Here is a 9402-nt window from a genome sequence, read left to right as displayed (position 1 = left end):
CTACCCAATCCCTGAGCCGCGCTCTGTGACCTCTCTCCCTAGCAACCACCGAGTGTCTCCCCTTGCCTCTCGCCTCACCCCGCTTGCTAGGGCCTAGCAACCATGCCCCGCCCTACTCTATCTCTAGCCCTCGGCCATTGGCTAACTAGCTTGGTCTGGATTAGGTATTGGCCAGCTAAGACGCCAGTCAGGAAGAGTCCCCTACCTCTCCAGTGTAGGTAAGGGGGTCTGTGGGAGAGTTGAGTTTTCTGGGGATCAGGAGGGTTTCCCTTCGTAACCGCGTCTTATCCTACCGGACGGACAACAGTGCCCTTTGACTTGCATCATCTAGCTACTTCCACCGACCTCTACCAACCGCAGCTCCGAGGGCTGGAGGTAGAAAACCATACAAAACGGCCACAGGGGTGCGTGCCAGCCCGTGGTCCACCCAGTTGGTCGAGGCTTATTTTGAATCGTGGGATGGGTAGGATGCAAAGGAGGTGACATCTTCTGGAGAAGACTTTAGAGAGTGCCCTCTTCGTGCGCGACGTAAGGGGTTAGGGAGTAAAGTTTTCTTAAATTTATCCACGCACTTAAACAATATTTACTTACCATCTGTTACATAAGCTGACTCTAGTTAGGATTGTTTTTGACCCTGACTTCCATAAGTTTCCTGGAGAAGGGAAAGACTACCCACTCCAATATGCTGGCCTGGAGTATTCCCTATACAGTCCATGGGGTCGCATAGTTGGACACGACTGAGCGACTTTCACTTCGCTTCACTTCCGTAATTCTTAAAAGGAGAGGGAGAGAAACTGTGCATGAACCAGCTCTAATACTATGCGAGGGATAAATACTACAAGAAGAGTAGACCCTAAGGATTTTAGGAGCTTAGAATTAGAAGGGGAATTTTTGGCCTTGCAGATGGCTCTTGAGCTGGGCTTTGAAAGACTTATGGAGACATGAGTCCTGCATGGCTCAAAGAGGAAAGTGAGGGGTTGGTGCCAGGAACTATGAGCATCTAATGGCCAGAGGAGAGACTAATGGGAGAGCAACCTTGGAAGAATAGGTAGGTCCAGATTCTGGAGGGTCTTTGATGCCACACTCAACCCTGAGCTTATGGGTAGATCTTACTGATGGAAAAATATTTCCAATGCATTTTATGCCACTGAGCACCAGAGCTTAGACTTTATCCTAAGGACAATGGGAAGGCTGCAGAGGTTTAAACAATAGAGTAACAATCAGATTAATGTTTTAGAAAGATCAATGAAAAGAATGGCTTGTCCAAATACATATGATAAATTGCAATTACTTTAACTGACCACCAAGTTAATTAATTATTTCAAATTTACTCAAAACTTATTTTTCATTTTATAGTGCTATTTGATACTCATTAAAAGATGGTTAAGAAAATTAAAAAAAAAAAAAAAAAAGAATGGCTTGGAGACTGGGAGAAGGAGGGAGACCAGTTTAGGAAGTTGTTTCAATCATGTGAAAGGATTATGGTGACCTGAAGCATGGAGAGGTAACAGGATTGAAGAGAAGGATGGATTCCTTAGACACTTATGAGTTTAAAATAACTGGACTTGGTGACTGGTTGGATGTGAGGTAAGTAGGAAACGTGAAGAATGTCTTAATTCCTGCCTTGGGCAAACAGAAAGCAGAGTTGTTAGGAAAGAATCAGTTCTGGGCATGGTGAGTTTGAGGTGCCAGTGGGATATCCAAGTGGAAGTCTCCAGGAAGCAGCTAAGTATGCCTGACTGGAGTTTGCAAGATAAGTCTAAACTGGAAATTAAAATATGTAGTCTGTAGTGCCTTAAAGATGGCAGCCACACACTGGATTGATTTGTTTGGCTTGCCTGGAGAGCCTGTGTAGAGAAAGAAGAGAAGAGGGGACTTCCTTGATGGTCCAGTGGCTAAGACGCCATGCTCCCAGTGCAGGGGACCTGAGTTTGATCCCTGGTCAGGGAACTAGATCCCACATGCCACAATGAAGAGTTCTCATGCTGCAACTAAAGATCCCTCATGCCACAACTGAGCATGCGGGAGTTTATTTCAAATAAACATTTTTAAAAGAAGAGGAGAGAGCCTAGGACAGAACCCTGAGAAGCACCTGTGTTTGAGGTTCTGGCAAAGGAGAATGAATCTGCAAAGGTAATTGAGGTGAAGTGTCTACAGTAGTTCATTAATCAGTAGTAGAACGTGCTTTTCCAGTAACCAAGGAGAAAAGCGTTAAAGTTTGATTACTAATCAAGATAAATAAAATCTAAAAAGATTTACTGAATTTAGAAACAAGGAAGTGGTTCTAAAGACAGTTTCAGTGGAACTGCAGGAACAGAGGTCAAATTACATTGAGCTGAAAAGTAAGTGGGAAGGTGAGGAAGTGAAGACTATACTTTCAAGAAGTTTGGCTCTTTAGGAGAAGAGAGAGAAGGTGAAAGCTGGAAGGAGAGACGGTTTTTTATTCATATGGGAGAAATGCTGTCGGTATGGATCCAGCAAAGAGGAAGAAGATTATAGGGAAGAGGAAAAAACAGAGAGTGGTGCCCCCAGGTAAAGAATAAGGTTGGGGATCGAAAGCATTGGTGGCAAAATTCACTTTGAGGGATATCCGCCTTGTGACAGAAAGGAAGCATATAAGACTAGTCCATTAGTAGATTTGGTAGCAGGAAGTTGAGAAAATTCATGTTTGGTGGATTCTATTTTTTCTGTGTAGTAGGATCATGGTATTAGCCAGGGAGAGAGAGGTTGGAGATGGAGTGCAAGATTTGAGATGAGCAGAGGAGGATTGAAATAGCTGCCATGGAGAATGGAAGCAGGTTGACTGAGCTAGCCCACAGATTTCTGGGCAATTATAAGCCCTGTTGAGGTTCAGTTCAGTTCAGTCGCTCAGTCATGTCCAACTCTTTGCAACCCCATGGACTGCAGCACGACAGGCCTCCCTGTGCATCGCCAACTCTCAGAGTTTACTCAAACTCATGTCCATTGAGTCGGTGATGCCATCCAGCCAACTCATCCTCTGTCGTCCCCTTCTCCTCCCACCTTCAATCTTTCCCAGCATCAGGGTCTTTTCCAAAGAATCAGTTCTTCACATCAGGTGGCCAAAGTATTGGAGTTTCAGCGTCAGCATCAGTCCTTCTGTTGAGGTTGGAGATCATTAATTTATTGCAGCAGCAGTCTGCAGGTTGTGTGCTATGTATTTTTCCCCCAATAATATTCAGCCTTCTACTGGTGGGTGCAGAAAGGTGAATTGAGTTGATCTCAGTTTGAATTTTATCAGGTGGATGAAATGGAAGGACAAAGGACAAGGAAGTTGAGGATCCTGGCAAAAGAGTGATTGAAATGGTGGACCATAGACCCTAAAATGCATAGGAGAGTGTAAAAGTGTTATGGGCTAGAGGTCTCAGTGAAGTCAGAGAACCCAGATCTTGGAAACAGTTGAATGAGAGAATTATAATCACAAAGTGGAGTAATGAAGTTTGAGTAGTTTCAGGTGATGACAAGGTCCAGGGTGTGGCCATGGTAGTGGGGTGCCAAAATGGAGTACAGAAGAAAGCCAGGATGTTGATATGGCCCTTGAAATCCCCCCAGGTGATGGCAAAACTTGAAGGGAGGAAAGGGAGGAGGATGCTTGTGAGCCAAGTACCAAGGTCCTTGATGAATATAGCAGGTTGTTCTGTAGTCTGTAGATGACAGCAGGAGGAGGGGCAAAGGTTAATACAGCTGAATGGCATGATGCTAAAGTAGCAAGTGTTTTCACAAAGAACTCCTAGGTAGAGTAGGAACTAAGGTGGGCTTTGGTAGGGAGACCCTAGCCCCTCTCCCAGCCCTGAGATCCCTGGGATGTAAGAGTGTAAGCGGCCTTTTCCAGGGTTAGCTATGCAGAAATGGTGCCCTGAGGAAGACCCAGCTTTCGGAGTAGGCTGGAGGTAGGCAGGGCAAGTGTGGAGGTACTAAGGGGCTAAGGGTAGGGGAGACTTTGCTGATCAGGAACGAAAGTTTTTGAGGGCAGAGTAAGAAGTTTGGAAGGGAAGGAAAGGCAAGAAATCAGGTCCGGGAGGATGAAGTGTAGAGCAATGAAGGGGTGAGGAGAACTTGGGCAGAGAGACTCTGGTTGACCTAGATAATTTACATTTTGGGGGGAGAGCATGAGGACAGTCCTGCAGAGTGGAGCTAGAGGCAGAATTGAGTCTGGGGTGAGGAAAAGGGGGTCTGTGGGTAGAGAAGGAGGGTAAGCCTGGGCAGCTGGTGAAGGCAGAGGGTTTTGCAGGAAAGCGATAGGGAAAATGGTCTGTGGAGAGAGGATGGAGGGAATGGCAGCTGACTGTGGGGAAGAGATAGGGGCATATGGAGTCTGTGGGGAGCTGGTGGGTAGCAGAAGGGGTGTGTGAAGAGGGTATGAGTAGGGAGCAGAAGGAAGAAAGTCTACGAGGAGAAAGTGACAAATTGTAATGCGTTTGGCCCTAAGGTGGAGGTGAAGGCCAGGACACCCTGGGCATGAAGTTTGGAAGGGGAATGTTTCTCTCTCTCCCTCTTCGTCTGTCTTCTCCCTCCATCTCTCCCTCTCTCTCTGTGAATGAGGAGCTGAGAGTGAAGAGTAGGACTGGGAGAGGCCTCTGTCCATTCTGCAGGTGGAACCAGCAGAAACAGGAGAGAGCAACTGCCTTGTCTCCAAGGCCATGTGAGGACAGGGAGCCAGGCTGGCAGCCCATGTCCTGGAGGCTTCTTGCTTTTTGAAATATGTCTTTTGATTTAGGAGGACAAAAAAGTCCTCTGAGAAATTTTATTTAGAAACAAGACCTAGTGACCTTCTGATTTTTAATACCTCTTCTCTCTTGTTGTTAAGGACCTTTGGCTTAGTACAAGAGCTGGGGGTTTTGAGGTTTCTATGATTTTCGTTTCCCGGCATGAAGAAGAACCATTTGGCTGCTATAGAAATGATTTATGGATGAGTCTAGATTTATTAATCACCTCTGAAGATGGAGAGGAAATTAAAAACAAAGAGACCACTCTGGGCTGAAGACAAAGTAGGTTTGTCGTCCTTGCAGAAGACCTTGCCAAGGTTAGAAGGCCACAGACAAACCAATTTGGACAGGGGCTCCTAATCCAGATTTTAATTTCATGTGCTTTGATTTTTTCAGACCATTTTCTCTCCAAGGTAAAATAATGACCATTTTAATTGGCTGCCACTTACAGAGAGATTCCAATAAGCATGATGGCACACGTATATTTTTCTCTGGCATTCCGGGTATTCTCTGGTTCTTATGATCAAGCTGGTGAAACTGACTTTTACTGCATGCTGCATGCCATGATCAGTTGACTATAAATTAAATCCTCCTCTCCAAAAGCCATTTTCCATTAGTGCTAATTTGTTTGCTTCTCATTTCCACTGATCATTAGAGTCTCTGGTTGTGAGCACCAAATTGGAAATGATTTCTTTGACATTTCAAAAAATTTTCTCCTCTTCTTGAATGCCATTTGGCTGCAGCTAAAGAACATTATGGTTTGCAGAGGAACAGTTCACTCCAATTACAATTTAACTGACCGTTCATGGCACTGAATCCCTGTCCTTAGTGTCCAAAGATGACACCGCTGCTGACATTGCTATTTCCTGTCGTAGCTGTAAAATGCCTCATAGACTTTGCACCGGCCTTCTTGGATGGGAATCTGCCACTCTGCACATGGCAGCTTTGGGAAGTTGGTGGTTTTATGGACCTACATATCATGAACATTCAGATATAACCATCTAAACGGGAGCTGGCTGATTTCTCCACTCATTCATCCAGCGAGCATTTATTAAACATCTACTTTGTGCCAGGCCAGGCCCTGGGGACACAGAGACAGGGAGGACCAATCCCTGCCCTTGAGGAACTCACACTCTAGTGGGAGCAATGGTAAAGTTTTACAGCATAGCAGGAGAAGAGTGGCATACAGAGAACCATACACCTGAGAACCCCTGGCTGTCTTGGGGAATTGTGTCAGGGCAAAAAGGAGCCTGGCTATTCCCTGCTGGCAGAGCAGGGTTGAGATACAAGAGGGCCCTGGAAGGGCCTGGGGAGTTGAGAAGTCGGTACCAGTTGCAATGTGGAAGTGACTGTTCATGAGGCTAGGCTGGAGTCAAGTTTTGAAGGATATTTTATGCCATATTGAGGGTAAACTTTATCCTGTAGGCCAGAGGGAGAAATCTGTAGATAAAGAAGGGAGGGAGTATAGAAGCTTGAAGGAAAGTCTTTATATTTTATGTTGGGGTTGGCAAAGATTGGAATAAGAGAAATAAGAGAAATTGGTATAAGAGAAATCAGAGGAGATGGAGAGACTGAAGATAGAGGAGCAGAATCTAGCACACACAGTGAAGCTGGGTGTCCGTGCGGTGAGGTCAAGTGTAGAGGGAGAGGGAGTTCCCTGATGGCCTAGTGGTTAGGATTCTGGGCTTTCACTGCCATGGCCTGGGTTCAGTCCCTGGTCCAGGAACTGAAATCCCACAAGCCATGTGGCACAGCCAGAAGAAAAAAAAAAAAAAATGGAAGGAGAGAAGGGAGTTGCTCCTGATGGGCTCTGTTTTCCCTGTGAAGCAGGAAGCAAGGTTATCTGGGCATCTTTCCTGACCCCTCCAGCTTCCATACTCCAGACAGTCACCACGTCCTGCTGCTCCAACCTGTATGACATTTCTACTTCTCTCCAGCCCTAGTGTCATCAGTGTCTTTTGTCCAGACTATAGGAACAGCTTCCTAACTGCTGTCCCACCTTTAGTCTTGCCCCCTCCTGATCACCTTTCTGCACTGCAGTCAAGATGATATTTCTAGGACAAAGTCATTTCTTGTCACTCTTGACTTCTTGTTGTTGTTGTTTAGTTGCTACATCATGTCCAACTCTTTTGCAACCCCATGGACTGTAGCCCACCTGGCTCCTCTGTCCATGGAATTTCCCAGGCAACAATACTTGAGTGAGTTGCCATACCCTCCTCCAGGGGATCTTCCCAACCCAGGGATTGAACCCATGTATCCTGCATTGGCAGGCAGATTCTTTACTGCTGAGCCATCAAGGAAGCCCACCACTCTAGACTTAAAGCCCTTTAATACCCTCCTGTTGCCCAAGGGTTTCCTATATGCTAGGCAATTTGTTGACCCTTATGAGAGTCAACTCGTATTATCCCCTCTCCTCAGGTAAGAGAAGTGAAGCCTGGAGAGGTTAAGTAATTTGCATAAGATAACACAGGCTGGAGGTAGAAGATCATCCAACTCCAGTGTCTGTGTTCCACTGCACCGCACTGCCTCCCACTCACAATTCTTTAAATATGCCTTACATTTGCACACCTCTGAGCCTCTACATGTTTTATTCCCTCTGCCTGGAACACAGTTTCCTCACCTTTTCACCTGGCCAGCTGCAGATGCCTTTCAGCCTGGTTAGCATCTCTTCCAGAAATCTTCCATAACAGCCCCATCCCAACTAAGGCTGGGTTAGGTGTCCCTTGCTCACATTCCCACAGTATCCTGTTGCTTGCCCCATTCTAGCACTTGCTACACTATTGGACTTAAAATTGCTTATTTCCAGGGCTCTATGCCACACTTAACCTTACCCACTTAGGGCAGGAACTGTGTCTTTCTCAGTTATCTCTAGAGGGATGGGGCTTGTGGGATGGGACACACTTGTCTGCCACTATTTGTTGAGTTTCACATTGAATGGAGCTGCTGATAGTGAGGTTGGCAGTGGGCCAGAAGGATTCCTAGTCACATCTGAGGCAATTTACTGAGGATTTACATACAATGTGACAGGCACTGGAGACTGAAAGACCGGGCAGAGAGAGGCAGCAGCCGGGGATGCAAGCTGTCCAAGAGAAGATGTCAGGGTGGAGAGGCATGAGGGAAGAAAGCCTTTTGAGCAGGAGAGGTGGCCAGTGATGTTAGTTGTTGCCCCAACAGGACGGGTGAGCAAAGGACTAAGATTGACCTGCACCTCTTCACTGACCTGCACAATTAGGAGGTTATCAGAGACATGGCTAAAGTAATGCAAGTTGGAGGGGTAGAGGTGGCAGAGAAACAGAACTGTAGTGAGTTGAGGAGAAAATGGTCTGTAGAGGAACAGAAAGTATGTAGAAGCTTTGCTGTGAAGTGAGAAAACCAGAAAGTTGACTGGAAGGGGGCAGGAGGTAGAGGTAAGTGATTTTTGTTTTCATTTTTTTTTTTTTTGCTTATTTTTATTTTAGGATCAGTAAGAATTAAGTAAGTTAACGGAAAAATGCCTAATTAAAGAGACCAGTTGAGGACCCAGGGGAACAGGGAGTAATGGATGGAGTGAGGGCTCAAAGGAGACTGGTTTGGTAGGTGTAAAGCTCTGGTAAAGGGGTAAAGAAGGAAAAGAGAAGGATGGGTATGGATTCCATAACACGAGAAGAATGAGGAGGCTGTGAGGACATTCTTGCCTAATGGCCTATAACTTTTTGTTGAGCCCACAAGTAGATCTCCTCTGAGAACAGAGGGCAGAGGTGGAAGGGTAAGGAGCTTGGAGTTGTAGATTTACCAGGCCATTCACAAAGTTTAGGCTGTGGACCGTGAGTATGAATGCCAAATTGGATAGAGGTCACTGGAGTCCAGATCATGTGCCTTTCCTGTGAGCCCCAACATATCACGGGTTTAACCCCATTGGAGCACTTTGCACTCTTCAATAAAATCACCTGGTTGCCTTTCTGTCTGCCTCATCAGTCAGCAAGCACCTTGGGAGCAAAGAATATATTTGTTATGTTAACCACTGCCAGTCCTTGTGCTTGGCTAGGACTGGCACTCAGGACATCTGTTTAATTAATTACTGTGTGGAGTTTAGGAAAGTAAAGTGCTCATTATGAACACAGTGTGTTGAATGGCAATTTAAATAACACTTGTTGAATATTGTAATGTGCCAGGGACGATGCTGGCCAAAATCATGAAGATGGAACAAGTTGATGTTGGAATTGCCTGGCAGCTTGTGGGCAAACAGGAGGGCTTAGTTGCAGGAGGAAGTGGCCAGTGAATCAGCACTGGGTCAAGGGAGAGGGGGAAAGAGGCCTGACCTCGGAGGAAAGGAAGTGACTGAGAAACAGTATGAGGACCTTAGAGAATAGTGTGTGAAGTGGGGGGAAGCTAGCAGTCTCCTCTTAATTCCCACTGGAAGCAGTAATGTAGGGGATGGACTGGTGCTGGGGACAGAGTCAGATTTCAGTTGTGGAAAAATGTACATGGAAGATGTTCTTTGGCCTGAGGTGTTTGAAACTTTATCTTGAGAGTAATGGGAAGCAACTGAAGAGTTTTAAGCAAATCTGCTCTATTTGCATTTTTTTAAAGAATCTCACATCACTACACGGAGAATATAGCCAATATTTTGTAATAACTGTAAATGGAGTGTAACCTTTAAAACTGTATAAAAAAAATAAGCACATTTTATTGTAATGAT

At 45.6% G+C, this 9402-nt stretch overlaps 1 protein-coding gene across 40 annotated transcripts in view; it reads left to right on the top strand.

The window, feature by feature from the left end:
* Positions 1 to 147: 147 nt before the first annotated feature.
* ARMH1 (armadillo like helical domain containing 1) overlaps positions 148 to 9402 on the top strand; it is a 58491-nt gene continuing 49236 nt past the window's right edge. For 8 of the 40 annotated variants that reach the window (XM_081488761.1, XM_081488745.1, XM_081488747.1 and 5 more), the window contains exon 1: positions 212 to 528. The gene's annotated coding sequence lies outside the window, so the exon portion shown is untranslated. Of the gene's footprint in view, positions 536 to 903; positions 1049 to 4825; positions 5042 to 7335; positions 8132 to 9402 lie in introns of those variants that run through there. The other 32 variants (XM_081488765.1, XM_081488787.1, XM_081488788.1 and 29 more) reach the window with 15 other exon arrangements.

This window comes from Giraffa tippelskirchi, chromosome 5 (assembly GCF_054371585.1).
Source record: "Giraffa tippelskirchi isolate mGirTip1 chromosome 5, T2T-mGirTip1v1.2.pri, whole genome shotgun sequence".
Classification (NCBI taxonomy): domain Eukaryota; kingdom Metazoa; phylum Chordata; class Mammalia; order Artiodactyla; family Giraffidae; genus Giraffa; species Giraffa tippelskirchi.
Note: the sequence above shows the minus strand (reverse complement) of the source record. Positions and strands in the feature narration are given on the sequence as shown.